Here is a 15,201-nt window from a genome sequence, read left to right on the forward strand (position 1 = left end):
TTACATTTAAAGTATACTTTTCATAAAAAAATTAAATGAAACTTTTTCTAAATTCAATGCAATTAACCCATCAAAACAATTAACTAAATTAAAATTTATAATATATATTTGTGTAATCCAATAATTATAACAATTTATTTTCCCGTGGTCAAGATTTACTAAACATTATTTGTTTATTTTTAATGATTTGATGCAAAAAGTGAATCAAAAAATTTGGTCCTTTTCGCTACTTTTCCATTTATTTACTTTAATTTGGCTATAATTCATTATTTATCATCTATTTACTTTAATTTGACTATATCTAAACTAAGCGACAGGGAGCGCCAACTATGCGGCTTTGTTAGAGATTGTAATCTAGTAAAAAAAACAAATTAAGAAGCTTGAAGTTTAATGTGACATGTTTTACCAACTGGTCATGGGCCTTGCACACAACTCTCAATGTGTGGCACCACATCCAAGGATGTTAATTGGCTTTATCTTAATTTTTGGAAAATAAGACGAAATAATACAACAAGCTCTAAGCTCTAAGGGGTTTGGAAATAGAATTTGTGACCAGGAATTGAAGCCACAGGTGGAGGTCAAACACAAAGCCCAAAATCAACATGTCTTTTTCTAATTCCAAATTTAGGTAATGGTATAAAATATAGTTTTGACATAAGATTTATACCATCAAAGTTTTTTAAAATATGAAATAATCTGATTTATGAAACTCAAACTTTATTTTGCTATCATACATAATTATTAAATAAAATAAGGTTTTGATGCATGATATAACTATATGTTCTAAATGGCATAGTTCAGTATGTTAGCAAAGATAGTTATTAGATGCTATATATCTGCTAAGATATATATGCATGAGATATATACTAGCGTTTACAAATGTTAGATATGGTTTAATACTAAAAATGCATGCATGATGTGTAGATCAATGGTTTGTGTGGTATTTTGTCCTTATTATATTTCAATTTAAATCTGATGGGTAGGGTTGAGGGTGGGAATCAATCGTAGGAATTATATTGTGTCAAGGGGCATCCAAGCTTGATCAAGTATCATACAATCTTATTGACAACATTGAAGTGGTGGATAAATTATTCTTTTAGCCAACATGTGCACTAACCACAACCTAAACATGACATAGTAATGATAAAATAATCCAAAATTAAAACTAATAAAGTATAATCCATTCTATAGTATAAGTATTGTCCATAATTATATAATACATAAAGTACAATGCTATTCTTGTTGGAATTATCATCATTTATGAATATTCACTAGACCATTAACTAGAAAACTTCTTGAGGAAAATGATAGAGTTTCTACCATGATAGTGATTAATAAGCATGCAAGTACAAAGTAATTTCTACATTGTCCTATTTAATGTTATTTAAGGGACAATATTTTCTACATTGTCCAATTAAAATTGGCAAATAATAGGCACCAAGCACTAAGTCAATGATTGGCTTAGGATCTTTTTTTTCTTGTTTGATGGATAGGAATAAAATGAAGATATAGATGTGTTTATATATATCATAACCAAATAAAAAATATAAGTATTTTTGAATACACACATATTTAAGTTTTATATATTATTGAAATATTATATTTTTATTATAATATAAATTTATATACTTTAAGCATGTATGGTATAAATAAAAAAATAATTTATACAACAAAATTTAAAGAGCAATCTTCAGTGGTCTTAAGCTTGATGATAACATTCTCATATAGCTTAGTCACAACAACCCTCAACTCGAGAGGGACCATTATCTCTTCAAGTCTTTGCCATAGCTTATCTTGAGGAACCATGTCGAAAGGCTTCCTAAAGTCAACAAAATAACATAAGAGATCAGTGTTATTATTGTGACATTCCTTAGAAATGATCCTAACAGTAGCAAGATGGATAACAATTGAGTGATGTCCCTTAAAAGCAGCTTGCCCTTTAGCTCTTTTACGATGGCTTTCAAGCCAAAGGCAAATCTTGTTTTCCAAAATTAGCCCACACAATTTGGCTAAAATGTGGCTAATCATAATGGTCCTGTAGTTATAGAGAATATTTTTATCTCCACTTTTAAAGATAGGCGCAATAAGGCTTTGCGTCCAAGGCTCAAGGAAGCTGTGTTTCACTACCAAATTGAGGAGCTTGTGTATATGAGGGATGAGGATAAACCTTTCCCATTTTGAAAATTCCGGCTTGGTATCCTTCAATATCCTTAGCTTTCCCATTAGCGGGTTTCTTAATCCCAAACTCCACGCCTTCCAAATAAAATATATCCTCTTATATATGAGTGTTTAAGTTGTTGCCCATGGTGTCCGGGGAGTCATATAATTTCTTAAGATAGATATCCCAATTATTTAAGGGGATTGAATTATTTTCTTTTGTTTTATGAACAAGTATTTATCCAGGTGGATATTTTGGCCACCCGCCAGGTCCACTTGGACCCCCACCATTTTTTCTTTCAGCTTTTTAGTTTCCTTAATTGTAGCAAAGTTTACTACTTTTAGCAGTTTTTCGGGTCCTGAACTTCCGGAGCCGTTTTGAGGCCCTAAACGACGTTTTTTGGGAAAATTGAGAGAAACATGGGCCCAAGGACTAATGTTGCTCTCTTTAAAGTTGTAGTTCTCGGATAGATATTTCTAATAAGCTATTGTGCGCGTCAAATGGAGACCGTATGCCAAAGTTACGACACCGGGAAGTTGATGTACCAATTTACGTAAACAGGGCCCACAGTTTGACATTTCATCTTCTAGGGTTAGGTTTTTGGATGTTTAGGGTTCTTCATTGTTTCTCAACAATAAATAAGCCTTCGAGCCTCATTCTAACACAATTCAGAGGCATGTAGCCGCAACATCTCTTCTCAGAGATAAGCTACCATCGCCCTAGCTGGTTTATTTCCATTTCTGTTTGTAAGCATATTTCAGTATTTTACAATAATGAAATGAAGTATTATTTGCGTTGCATCTCTATCTTTCTAGTTATATCAATAATTTGTTGCATTCCTGTTTAAATCCATATTAGTGGTATGAGAGCGATCTGCTCTTTCTCTGTCTTCCCTTGCATGTCCCCAACGAGGTCGGGATATAAGGAGTTAGGGCTTGAACTGGTCGAACCTTTGCAAGACCAGCCTCACAAATCCCGACGGCCTCCCATGGTGGATGAAAAGAAAGATGAGGGGGCAGGATATCCTATCAAAATCTTGCTCGAAGAGGTCCTCGAGCGACAAAGGAACGCGATGATGGACAACTTTGCCCAAATCCTTCATCGGCTACCCAAGGGCGACACATTTACTTCTAGCAGCTACTCTAGAAGTGCCATACCCTCTAAGGTACAAGTTAACTTTGACATTCCCATATTTGAGAGTCTGATAGATGCAGACGTTGTAGATAAATGTTAAATATGTTAGAAGGTTATTTTTCTGTTCATAATTTTTCTAGTCAGGAAAAGATTACTTTCGCTCTTCTCAAAGCTGTCCCCTACATCAAGGACTAGTGGGAAACCTACTGCGAACAAAAGGATGAAATTACGGCCTCACTGTTTTCAGCCGCGCCCACTTGGGATTCATTCCACACTGCCATCAAGGAGCAGTACTACCTTGTCGGAAGCTATGAGAATTAATACATAAAGTGGACCACGCCGCGGCAAGGAAGGGACCAAGACGTGCCGGAGTTTACCAATATTTTCCATACCTTTCACACAAAGTTGGGTATCAAGGATTCGGAGCAGCATTTGGTACTCAAATACCGTGACTGCCTACACAAGTACATCCAGAAGAAATAGAATTCTTGAACATCTCCTCGCTCGGTACAGCATACCGATATGCTATCAAGATCGAGCAAAAGTTTAAACAGAAGAAGCGAGACTTTGGATCTGTGAATCTGAAGCAATGGAAATGTGACTCCAAACCGTAGAAGAAAGGACAAAGCCAAGGCAGGGCGGCCCAATACAACCCGCTAAAGATGCAAGAAAAGAACAGTGCCACGAAGCGAAAAAAGGACATGGGAAAGTGGTGTGAGTTCCATAAGACCTACACTCACAACACAAGTGAGTGTCAAGCCAAGCAGTCACTGGTGGCCGAGCTAAGGGTTTCAAAATCAGATGCATGTTTCGATTCTGAGTAAGAACCCCACAAGGGGAATGACAAAGGGAAGCAAATTATCGATGCAGAGCCCAACGCCACCATTGCCACGACGAAGATCTAGAAGAGGAACACGAAGATCCAGAGGAGGAGGAGCGTCTCCTCCACTCCCAGATGTGGGTAAAGGGATCCCCGCTACAGTTCATTGTCGACAATGGGAGCCAAAAAAACCTCATTTCGGCAGAGGTCGTGAAGCAGCTGGGCTTACCGACCACAACACATCCACAATCATACACCATCAGGTGGCTTCAGCAAGGACAGGATCTTCGCGTAAGCCAGCAATGTCGCCTTCCATACAACATCAAACCCTTCACGGATGAGGTATTGTGTGACGTTTCTCCCTTGATGTTTGTGATGTATTATTAGGACAACCATACTTGTGGAAGCGACATCCTGTGTATGAATCAAGGCCCCATGCTGTTATTGTTACTTTGGGAAGTAAGTTGTACATGATACCAGAGGTAGCACCGCCTACCACCATCTCTTTGGTTACTACAAAACAATGCAGTAAGCTCATTTCCATAACCGAGAAATTTATTTTGTTGATGATACACCCTCAAGCAAAGAAGAAGATGGTGGCCATGACCTCCAGAAAAGGCCCCTTCGCACGACAACTACAGATGGACAAGGTCATGGAGGAGTACGACGACATCTTCACCTCCCCCGCAGGGGTTCCTCTGCACTGTTAGGTCAAGCAATCCATCGATCTAACCCCAGGTGCGTCGCTTCCCATTGGACCAATCTATCGGTGCTCCGTGCTGGAGAACAATGAAATCAAGAGGCAGATTCAGGAGTTGTTGTAGAAAGGTCACATCCATCCGAGTTCATTGCCCTGTGAGAGCCCGATCGTGTTGGTACAAAAGAAGGATGGGACTTGGAGACTTTGTATTGACTATCGGGTGCTGAACAAGATCACTATCCGTAATAGGTACTCGATCCCACGGATTGATGACCTCCTGGACCAACTAAAGGGGGGAAAATATTTCAGCAAGATTGATTTGAAGTTAGGATATCACCACGTACCAATCGAACCCTCCGATGTGTAAAAGACTGCCTTCAAAGCTAAGGAGGGCCTTTTCGAATGGTTGGTTATGCCTTTCAGATTGACGAATGCTCCTGCAACCTTCATGAGGCTAATGGATGATATCTTGGGGCCATTCAACGACTCATTTATAGTGGTATACTTGGATGACATCCTGATCTTCAGCCAGAGTTGGGAAGAGCACCTCCACCACATACGATAGGTTCTCCAAACACTGCGGCAACACAAGTTATGTGCCAATTTGGAGAAATGCACTTTTGGCATGACCCAGGTTCAGTATCTAAGATACATTAATGATGAACAGTGGGTGCATGTGGATCCAACCAAAATCCAAGTCATTCAAGATTGGCCATCTCCAACCACTCTAACAGAGCTCTGCAACTTTCTAGGTCTTCCCAACTTCTACCCCAGGTTCGTGTTGGGATTTTCTCATATCACTTGGCCCTTGAGTCAAGTCACCAAGGGAGGAGTGAAAGCAAAATTATTTTGGTTTGAATCTCAACAGAAGACATTCACAGAGTTGAAAGACTGCCTCTGCTCGGCACTAGTGCTCGCATTACCAGACTTGCAACAACCATTTGAGGTCGAGACAGATGCCTCTGACTATGCTATTGGGGCAGTCCTTACTCAACACGGGCATTGAGTGGAATATCACAGTGAGACACTTTCAGACACAGTCCGAAAGTATCCCACTTATGAAAAAGAGATGTATTCCATTGTGCAGGCCTGCCGACAATGGAGGCATTACATTTTGGGGAAGGAAACAGTCATCCACACAGACCACCAACCCCTGCAGTTCATACAGATCCAAGGGAAATTGCAGAATGATCACCATTAGAAGTGGTCCACATACCTACAACAGTTCCATTTGAATATCAAGTATAAGAAGGGCAACACCAATAATGTTGCAGATTGCCTTAGTCGACCACCGATCATGGCATTAACCACCGTGCTCAACTCTTTTGGGCACGTGAGTTCTGATTGGCCACTTCTCTACAAAAGTGACCCAAAATTCAGCCACACATACCAGACACCCTTGGAGGGTCAACATGTTCCAGATTTTCACCTCCAGGGCCTTCAAGCGAGCGTGCCAAGATGATTTGGGAAGCACACTACAGTCAACCTGCTAGGAATTTTAGGGTCGAGAAAACGGTGGCATTATTGTTGAAGTATTTCTATTAGCCAAATCTTCGATAAGATGTCGGGAAGTACATCAGATCATGCACTGCCTGTGCCATTGCCAAACCGACCATCATGAAGCAAGGCCTCTATACCCCGCTGCCTACCCCTAGTCGACCTTGGGAATCCATCTTCATTACATGTCGGTCCTTTCGTCTACTAAGCATGGAAACGACTGTGTTTTTTTGGTCGTCGACAGGTTCTCAAAGATGGCCATTATGGCGACTTGCAAGAAGAATATCACAACAGAAGCCACTGCTAAACTCTTCTTTGAACGAGTGTGGGTACACTTTGGGATCCCACAGTCTATCATCTCAGATCGGGACAACAGGTTCCTTAGTACATTTTGGTCCAGTCTCTGGTCGATGCTGGACACCAAACTCACTAAGTCCATAGCCTTCCATCCTCAAACTGATGGTCAGACAGAGGTTCTGAGCAGGATGATCATACACATTTTACGCATGTACAACTCAAAGCATCCATGCACATGGGACGAGAGCCTCCCCTATGTTTAGCACAGTTACAACCGGGCTCTCCACAACTCGACTGCCCACATCCCTTTTCAGGTGGGCTTGGGATTCCAACCACTATGTCCCATTGATGTGGCCATGCCAATTGAAGCTACTCACGTAGATTTAACTCATGTCCAGTCCGAAATAGATAAGGCAAACAACTTCATTGAGCACATCCAACATATTTGCCAGCAGGTCGACGACATTCTGGATAAGTCAAATGCCAAGTACAAGCAGCGACATGATAAACATCAGGTGCCACACAAGTTTTAGGTGGGCGACAATGTCTGGTTGCATTTGCAAAAGGAACGCCTTACCAAAGCCTATCGGAAACTCATACCACTCCGATATGGTCCTTATACCATTACCAAGGCTGTGGGAGACAATGCATTTGAGCTCAGCATTCCCCCATTCCTTGGCTTGCACCCAGTGTTCAATGTGGACCGCCTTCGACCATACTTTCCACCATTACTAGCATCTGACATTGCAAAACAACTCACACCCACAGAGTTAAATCCAGATTGCATGGAACAAGCTGCAACTGATCAGATCATGGGCACACAGATCAAGCACACTCACCAGCAGAATATCCAACTATATCGAATTGTCAAAGTAGGCCAACTCCTTCACCAAGGCAAGTGGCTCACTAGGGACCAAGTTCAGCAAAAGTTTCCTCATCTCATGGAGGAACTCAACGCAATGGGGACCATTTCTTCCTAAGGAGGGAGGAATGATCCAGGTGGATATTGGTGGCCACCCACCAAGTCCACTTGGACCCCCACCATTTTTTCTTTTAGCTTTTCAGTTTCCTTAATTGTAGCACAGTTTACTATTTTTAGTAGTTTTTTGGGTCCTGAACTTCCGGAGCCGTTTTGAGGCCTTAAATGATGTTTTTTTGGGAAAAGTGGGAGTAACATGGGGTGACAGACTGATGTTGCTCTTCCCAAAGTTGTAGTTCTCGGATAGATCTTTCTAACGAGATATTGTGCACATCAAACGGAGATCATATGCCAAAGTTATGACCCCGGGAAGTTGGTGTACCAATTTACCCAAACGGGGCCCACAGTTTGGTGTTTCATCTTCTAGGGTTAGGTTTTTGAATTTTCGGGGTTCTCCATTGTTTCTCAACAATAAATAGGCCTTTGAGCCTCATTGTAACACAGTTTAGAGGCATGTAGCCACAACAACCCTTCTCAAAGATAAGCTACCATCGCCCTAGTTGGTTTATTTCCATTTCTATTTGTAAACATATTTCAGTATTTTACATTAATGAAATGAAGTATTATTTGCGCTACATCTTTATCTTTCTGGTTACCTCTGTAATTTGTTGCGTTCCTGTTTAAATCCGGATCAAGTATATTCCTCCAAAACTTTGTAGGCTCAACTTTAGAAAGTTGAAGAAGACGCTCTTGCCTCTTGTATATATAAGACCTTTTCTTCCTTTTGATAAGAGAATTGTACATGTTTTTCAAGCTTTACAATTTTCTTAGGAGCATCTCTAATCACTTTCCTAGCAATTTTACAATCATTATCAGACCAAGGATTGGAAGTTCTGTTATTCTTTTTATACAACACTTTGGTAGAGAATTTGTTAATGGCAGTGATAAGGGTTGCATTAAAACTACGGTAGATGCAATCAATTTTATCATTATATGCTAACAAACCTAAATCCTTTAAGAAGAGACCCATTTTACTTCTATCAAAGCAAATGTGCCTTTGACTCTCATAATTCTTTTTCATGTGGGTGGTGTGCATGTCAAGGTTCAAAGTTAAGAATAAACGTTTGTATTCAGAATGTGGCCCATAATCATTTAGGAAGTCAAAATTTATAATACAGTTGAGGACATGTGCATGTGATATCACATAATCCACAACATTACTGCCAAGCTCATGAATACAAGTCATCTGGCTAGAGGTTGACCACTTATTAATCCCATTACAAATTATCAAGTATTGGAAATTACAAAGGTTGATTAGCTTGGTACCAAATAGTTTCTCGGTTATGTCTTCATAATTTCTTTTGAATCTACGAGCTAAGTCAAAGTCCTTATCTAGCCATACTTCTATTATAACTATTCATAAATATATAAATTTATATAATTTAATTGTACATGATATAAAAAAAAATTGACACACACATTCAAAAATAATAAGTGACAACAAAATTTAAAGTTTAATCTTTTTGGTAATACACACATATTTCTTTTATATTTTATTGAAATATTATACTTTTGTTATAACTATCTATAAATATATAAAATTTATATAACTTAAGTGTATAGGGTATAAATAAAAATATTAACATATATAATATATAAACAACAAAATTTAAAGATTTTATTTTTTATTTTTATTTTACATAGATTTCTTTTATGTATATTAAAACATAACACTCCTATTATCACTTTTTATAAATATATAAATTTATATAAGTTAAATGTTTATGATATAAATAAAAAATTAATCTATTAAAATTGAATATATATAACAAAATTTAAATATTAAAATGTTTTGTTTTGTTTTTTTGTTTTTAATTTACTTATGTTTCTTTTATATATTTAATTTTTATATCGATTCAAATATTACAATTCTATTATAATTGTTTATAAATATGTAAATATATATAATTTAAATGTATTAGTGTAAATAAAAAAATTAATATATTAAAATTGTGAAGATAAAAATACATAAATAAAAATGAAAAATATTATAAATAAAAATAGAAAATATTATTAAAAAAATGTTGTGTTGTATGTAAAGAGAAGAGTTAATTTAATCTGTATTGGTCTCTCGTTGTTAACTTTAACATTCATAGACAACATTTTGTTAGTGCAGTTTTTTTTTATTATATAAATCAGGTTTTAACCTTTCGAGTTTTATTATTTTTTAATATTTTTATTAAATTTTTTTTTTGAATTTATTGTGATTTTATAATAAACATAAATTTCAATAGATTTTTAAGCTATTTTTATGAAATTATCAGTGTTAGCTTGAGATTTGCTAACTTCATGGAATAAATTCGCCTTAGAATGAAATTCGTTGAACCTTGAGTGACTTAATTTTTAACCACTAACTCGTTAGGCAAAAAATATATTTAATTTTTTGGGTACAATCCTTTCGAGTTTTACACTTTAAAAAAGAAGTTTGTGTATCAAAAAATATAATCCCTCTTTTATTACTCAATAAATCTGTGGTTAAAATAAAGTTATAATAAATTAATATATTTTAAAGTAAACTCATTTATCAGGTTTATCAACAAATCCATGTTTACAGTAAATTAAGAAATAGTTAATAGTTTAAATTAGGAAATGGATTGCATGCTTAATTATATTATATCTCTGTATTTAAGCTTTTAGTTTTTTTTGGGAGTTGTCTACTGAAGAGACGGTCAATAGTGGTTGGAATTTTGGCAAAAAAAAATTCAATTTTTTTTGTAAAAGTAGTGTTTGAATTGTGTTTTTTATGGTAAAAATAAATTCAGCACCTTCAAAATCCTCTAAGACACCTAAAATTTTGAAATTTAACAACTATAACTTAGATTTACAAAAATCCTTGCCAAATTTTTTCTAAATATAACCGATTTTCATACCTTTTCCCCACCATTCCTCTGCTAGTTAGGCTACGGCTTTTTCCTGAGTAAACGCGAAGTCTTTGGCTCTTTTAAATCAGGTGTCACCCAACCCAACATTGATGAGTAAACGCCAAGTCTTTGGCTCGCGCAGGTTCGTCCATTAAAGTCCGTCTCCGTGTTTGAAGTCGACGTGCGCGGGCAGGCCTTCGCGCACGCTCAAAGGTGCCAGCCTTCATTTTTGTATACCTTAAAAACAAAAATCTTGTTCCAAAACCTTCATTTTATTTTGGGTACATTTCGATGGAAGTCTCTACACAGGGTGCTACATCTTAATACTTTATAGAATCTGTTCAACATCGTTGGATTTAAAATGATTTCAATTCGAAGATGTAACCCACCATCTAGAGAATCAAATGCTCTGTACCTGGGTGCTATTCATGCTGTCAGTGTACCGGCCCTCGTGAAAGTGACGCTTTCTGATTCAGTAGTACTGCCATTGGTGGAAGACTTATGGTCCAATGCTCGGATCGAGTTCGAAAAGGAGGCTCCATCAGATAAACTCACAGGTAAATCAAGATTTTTCACAAATGGGTGTAAAAAAGGTAGATTGCATCGAAAGCAAATTGGTACGGGATCTATGAAGTAGAGCACAAGTTTCTTAGTTAATTATCTGCGAAGACCAAACCCTCTGTCCCCGTGTCCCCAAAGGGGTGGTCTGATCTGAAAATGTATTGGGGAAATAAGGCCGCAAGTGATGAAATGGATCGGAGAGACGAAGGCTTACGCCAAGAAATTGAACAAGCCCTCTGATGCCGAATGAGCAGAGACTGGTGATATGAGGTTTCGTGGAAAATGGATGGGAGGGACAAGGGTTTAGGCCGAGAAATTGAATAAGCCCTCTGCTGCCGATTGAGCAGAGAGTGCGGATATGAGGTTTATTTTCTTTATAAATTAGTATTGCTCTGTATCTGGAGGGATGAAAACGGGACCGATATTTGGTTAAGTACATCAATCGCTTCTGCTTAGTTTTCGAGCAAAGTTCTTTAACTGCATTACTCATCCGATGGGGTCGCAAAATCTCTGAAATTTGGGTATAAATTCATTGAAGGAACTTGACAGCCTGTATTTCGTATCGTTGATTTACTCCTGATAGCTAGACCCTCGTCGCTGATTCCGTGCCCGTGTTCATATTATTCTTTTCTTGTCAATTAAAGCTTTGGGCAGAGGATTTCGGTATCGGTTGCGAGGCAAAACAAATCACGCTCCTGCTGAGAAATTCAATGATCAAGACTTCAGTAACAGCATGTTTTGTTTTCCCTCCGCAATTGATACTCAAAAGTCCTGCCGAGGAGCACCAGCAAGGATTCATTGGCAAGACGCTGAGGCATAGCAGAGCACCGCATCGAGTTTTCTCCATTTTCATTCAATACATTTTAGGTTTTCCCCGTTTCCATTTTTTTTCCTATTTGTTGAGCGATATAGATAGGGTTTTACCTTGTGTAGCTGCACAGAGTACGAAAGCCGCACCAGGGCAGGTATTATGGAGATCGTGAAGCAGAACAACTCTTTTCTTGTGAAGCCGAACTGCTACAGGAGCACCAAGATCTTTTCTTGTGCAGCTGAACAGCTACAGGAGCACGAAGATCCAGTTCAGCGAAGAGACCGATAATCTCTGCAACTTGCATTCATTCAAATTTTCAGGTATCTTTTACTTTCTGTTGAAGTTTGTTGGTATTTTTTGAACCGCTTATTTCCATATTACGGTCAGTTTTTTTTGAAGTCCCAACAGAGACAAGAAGAAAGCATGTAGATGCATTGAAATGGAGATTACAGACACCAAGGGAAGAACTGCGTGCCTTGGACCTTGATTCTCCATAAGCTTATAAGGTTATTTTCCGTGCAGAAATTTATATTTAGCTGCAATTTTTCAATAAAATGCAAAATTCTTGCACTTTTTGTTCATAGAGGTGCTTGTTATGACCTGTAATGCTGAATAAAGGTATAGATAACTCTAGCAATGTTGCGGTTTTCCTCTGTTTTCTGTGTTTTAGGGATCGATTCCATTAACTCATGATTTGATGGCTAACCATACAACTCTCTTCTTTCTCCTTCTTCTTTGGCAGGCTAGCCATATGTCTGTTTCTTCCTCCTGTCTGAAAGAAGTACTAGTTGGTAAAATACTATAGGACAAGTAATGTCACCTGAAGTGTGCTGAGCCCTGGGTGGAGGAAAGTTCCGAAGATGAAAAGCAAGGAACCTTGGAGGTAAATTGCCTTTCCTTTAATCCACCTTACATACAAACCAAATGCTCCGTTTGGGGGCACTGGAAGTCCGGAGAAGTTGATCCCTTCATTGGGTTTCTCTGTAACTGGAAACAGCTAGTTGATGCCTTCATTGGGTTTCTCTGTAACTGGGAACAGCTATGACACACATAAGTGAAAGCAATGTGCAAGAGTATGTATGAAATTATTTCCCAGAAATTTGTTTGAATTACCCAATTATTCTTTTGTCTCAAAGTTCAAAATAAAATATTTTTGTTGTAACATTTCGAAAAAACATTTACATGGTCTCAAAGTTTGAAATAAACTTCTTTCATTATAACATTAAAAAAAAAAAAAGCATTTGCTCAGCATCATTCAATACCATACAAATAATATTCAAAGACTTATATTCTGGTTTTGCTTTTCACAAATAATTGCTCTTGATTCATGCTTTTTTTCAGAAAGAAAAGCACTATATTATATTGAGGCAATATATACAAAATGTATGTCTGATGGATCTGATAATAAGATCGCTTGAGCTGAAGAATTCAGCATATCAGTGACATTAAAGGATAAGGACAAAATACCAAAATACCGAAAGATAGAAGCCTTCGGAAACAACATGGATATAGACCAAAATTGAACTTCACATGGACTGCATTCAACGGATAGGTGGAAAGAGAGCTGAAAAAGAAGACAGGACATAATTGGAGGAGATATTTGAATCCTCAAAGATTTTTAAGTTCCTCCACTTCCAAAGGCACCATATAGTGATGGGAAGGATTGGGTGTTTATCAGTTTCTTGTCTTCCCCACCAGGCGAAAGCTGCATCAACATAGATGAAGTTTAGATGCGGAAAAGAAAAAAACAGAGCTAGTTCATACCAGATTTGTTGGGAGACTGTGCACTTGAAAAACAAATGATAGTTTGTTTCCTCCTCCATTTTGCAGAAGAGCATTTGCTGGGACCATGCCAAGAACGTTTCCTCAAGGAATCCCAAGTTAAGTTTATGTTGTAATAGACCAACCAAGAGAATAAAGTCACCTTGAGGGGGCAGCCAAGTTTCCACCAGAATATTGGAAAAATCTGTCTGTTCAACATGTTTGATTTGGAGATGAGATCCAAATAAATGTCCTTTACATTTGCTCGAGAGGAGGTGAGAGATAAGGACCATACCAAATGGTCATCGGTCTGATAGCGCTTTATATCACCCTGTTTGAGAGAGATTTTAAAATTATCCCATAGGACAAACAAAGCCTGCGGAATACCAATATCGCCAGCATCCTTAAGCGAAAGAGAGGAACCTCTCCATTCCTTGATAATTCTGATCCAAGTGAAATAACCAAGTCTGTGGAGATAAAAAAGAAGAGGAGCTGGAACCTGTAAATTGCCCCTGAAGCCAGCGAAAGTGTCGAAACCTATGAGAATTTTCCGGCTAGAGAAGATCTCCCATTTTAGATTATTGAGAAAGTATCTCTATATTCGCTTGAAACTAAGCCAAATAGCGGACCCTTGCTGGATGCCAATGGAGTCAAACCTGTACCAGAATTCCATGCTTCTACCTTTTTGATACTTTTGGCGGATAATTGCGCTCCAAGGATTTGAGCCAAAGATGCCCCTCCATAAGGATTTACAGACAAGAGCTTTCCCAAAAAGCCTTATATACAACAGTCCCCATCCACCAAAGTTTGTTGGCAAAGATAACAGATCCAGCTTTGCGAGGTGGATTTTCCTTCTTTCAGCGTTTGCCCCCCATATGAAATTTGCCGTGATCCTGTTGATTGCCTGAATGATACAAGCCGAGAGAATGAAAAGGTGAGCCCAGTAGACCGATAGTTGCGTCAATACAGATTTGGCAAGGACGATCCTGCCTCCCAAAGATAGAGTTCTGAATTCCCACTGCGAGATCTTGCTGTAGTAGCGTTCAATAAGCCATCGCCAGTCAACCTTCCTGTAGGCCTTAGCTTTAAGGCGAAAGCCGAGGTACTTGATTCCATCGGACAGGAGTCTAGAATCAATTCCGAAAAGCTGTATTATCCAAGAAGTCAGAGCCTCGTCTGAGCCATTATGATACAGGATCGTTTTGGCTTTGTTGATGGCGAGCCCGGAGGCCTTTTGAAAACGATCCAGAATATACTTAATGCACAACCATGTTACCTTGGATAGCATAGCGAATAACAGGATATCGTCAACGAACAGGTTATGAGAAATATAGATTTGCTTATAGATCTTGACCGGAATGTATTCTTTTACCGCCACTGCACGGTTGATATGGAGGCTCAGAGCATCGATGGCTAAAATGAAGAGGAGAGGCGACAGTGGGCAGCCCTGTCGGAGGCCCCTTTCCGCCCGAAAGAAAGGTGAAGGGCAGCCATTTATCAGAACATCATAGTTGACGTTTTGAATACAACCCATAATCCAACGAATGGGCCCCGGATACAGACCAATTTTGGCGAGGAGGCATTGCAGATATCCCCAGTCCAATACATCAAAAGCCTTCTGT

At 38.3% G+C, this 15,201-nt stretch overlaps 1 long non-coding RNA gene across 2 annotated transcripts; it reads left to right on the forward strand.

Moving 5' to 3' along the window:
- Positions 1-10,614: 10,614 nt before the first annotated feature.
- LOC149217053 (uncharacterized) lies at positions 10,615-12,993 on the forward strand. Of its 2 annotated transcripts, XR_016250628.1 has the most exons (3): positions 10,680-12,138; positions 12,218-12,324; positions 12,561-12,993. It is a non-coding gene; the product is annotated as an uncharacterized LOC149217053 (long non-coding RNA). The 2 variants fall into 2 exon arrangements; XR_016250627.1 differs by having other exon boundaries at positions 10,615-12,324.
- The last annotated feature ends 2,208 nt before the right edge of the window (positions 12,994-15,201 follow it).

The sequence above is a fragment of the Pinus tabuliformis genome, chromosome 1_1 (genome assembly GCF_031772625.1).
Source record: "Pinus tabuliformis cultivar Carrire ecotype Pingquan chromosome 1_1, CPIR1, whole genome shotgun sequence".
Classification (NCBI taxonomy): domain Eukaryota; kingdom Viridiplantae; phylum Streptophyta; class Pinopsida; order Pinales; family Pinaceae; genus Pinus; species Pinus tabuliformis.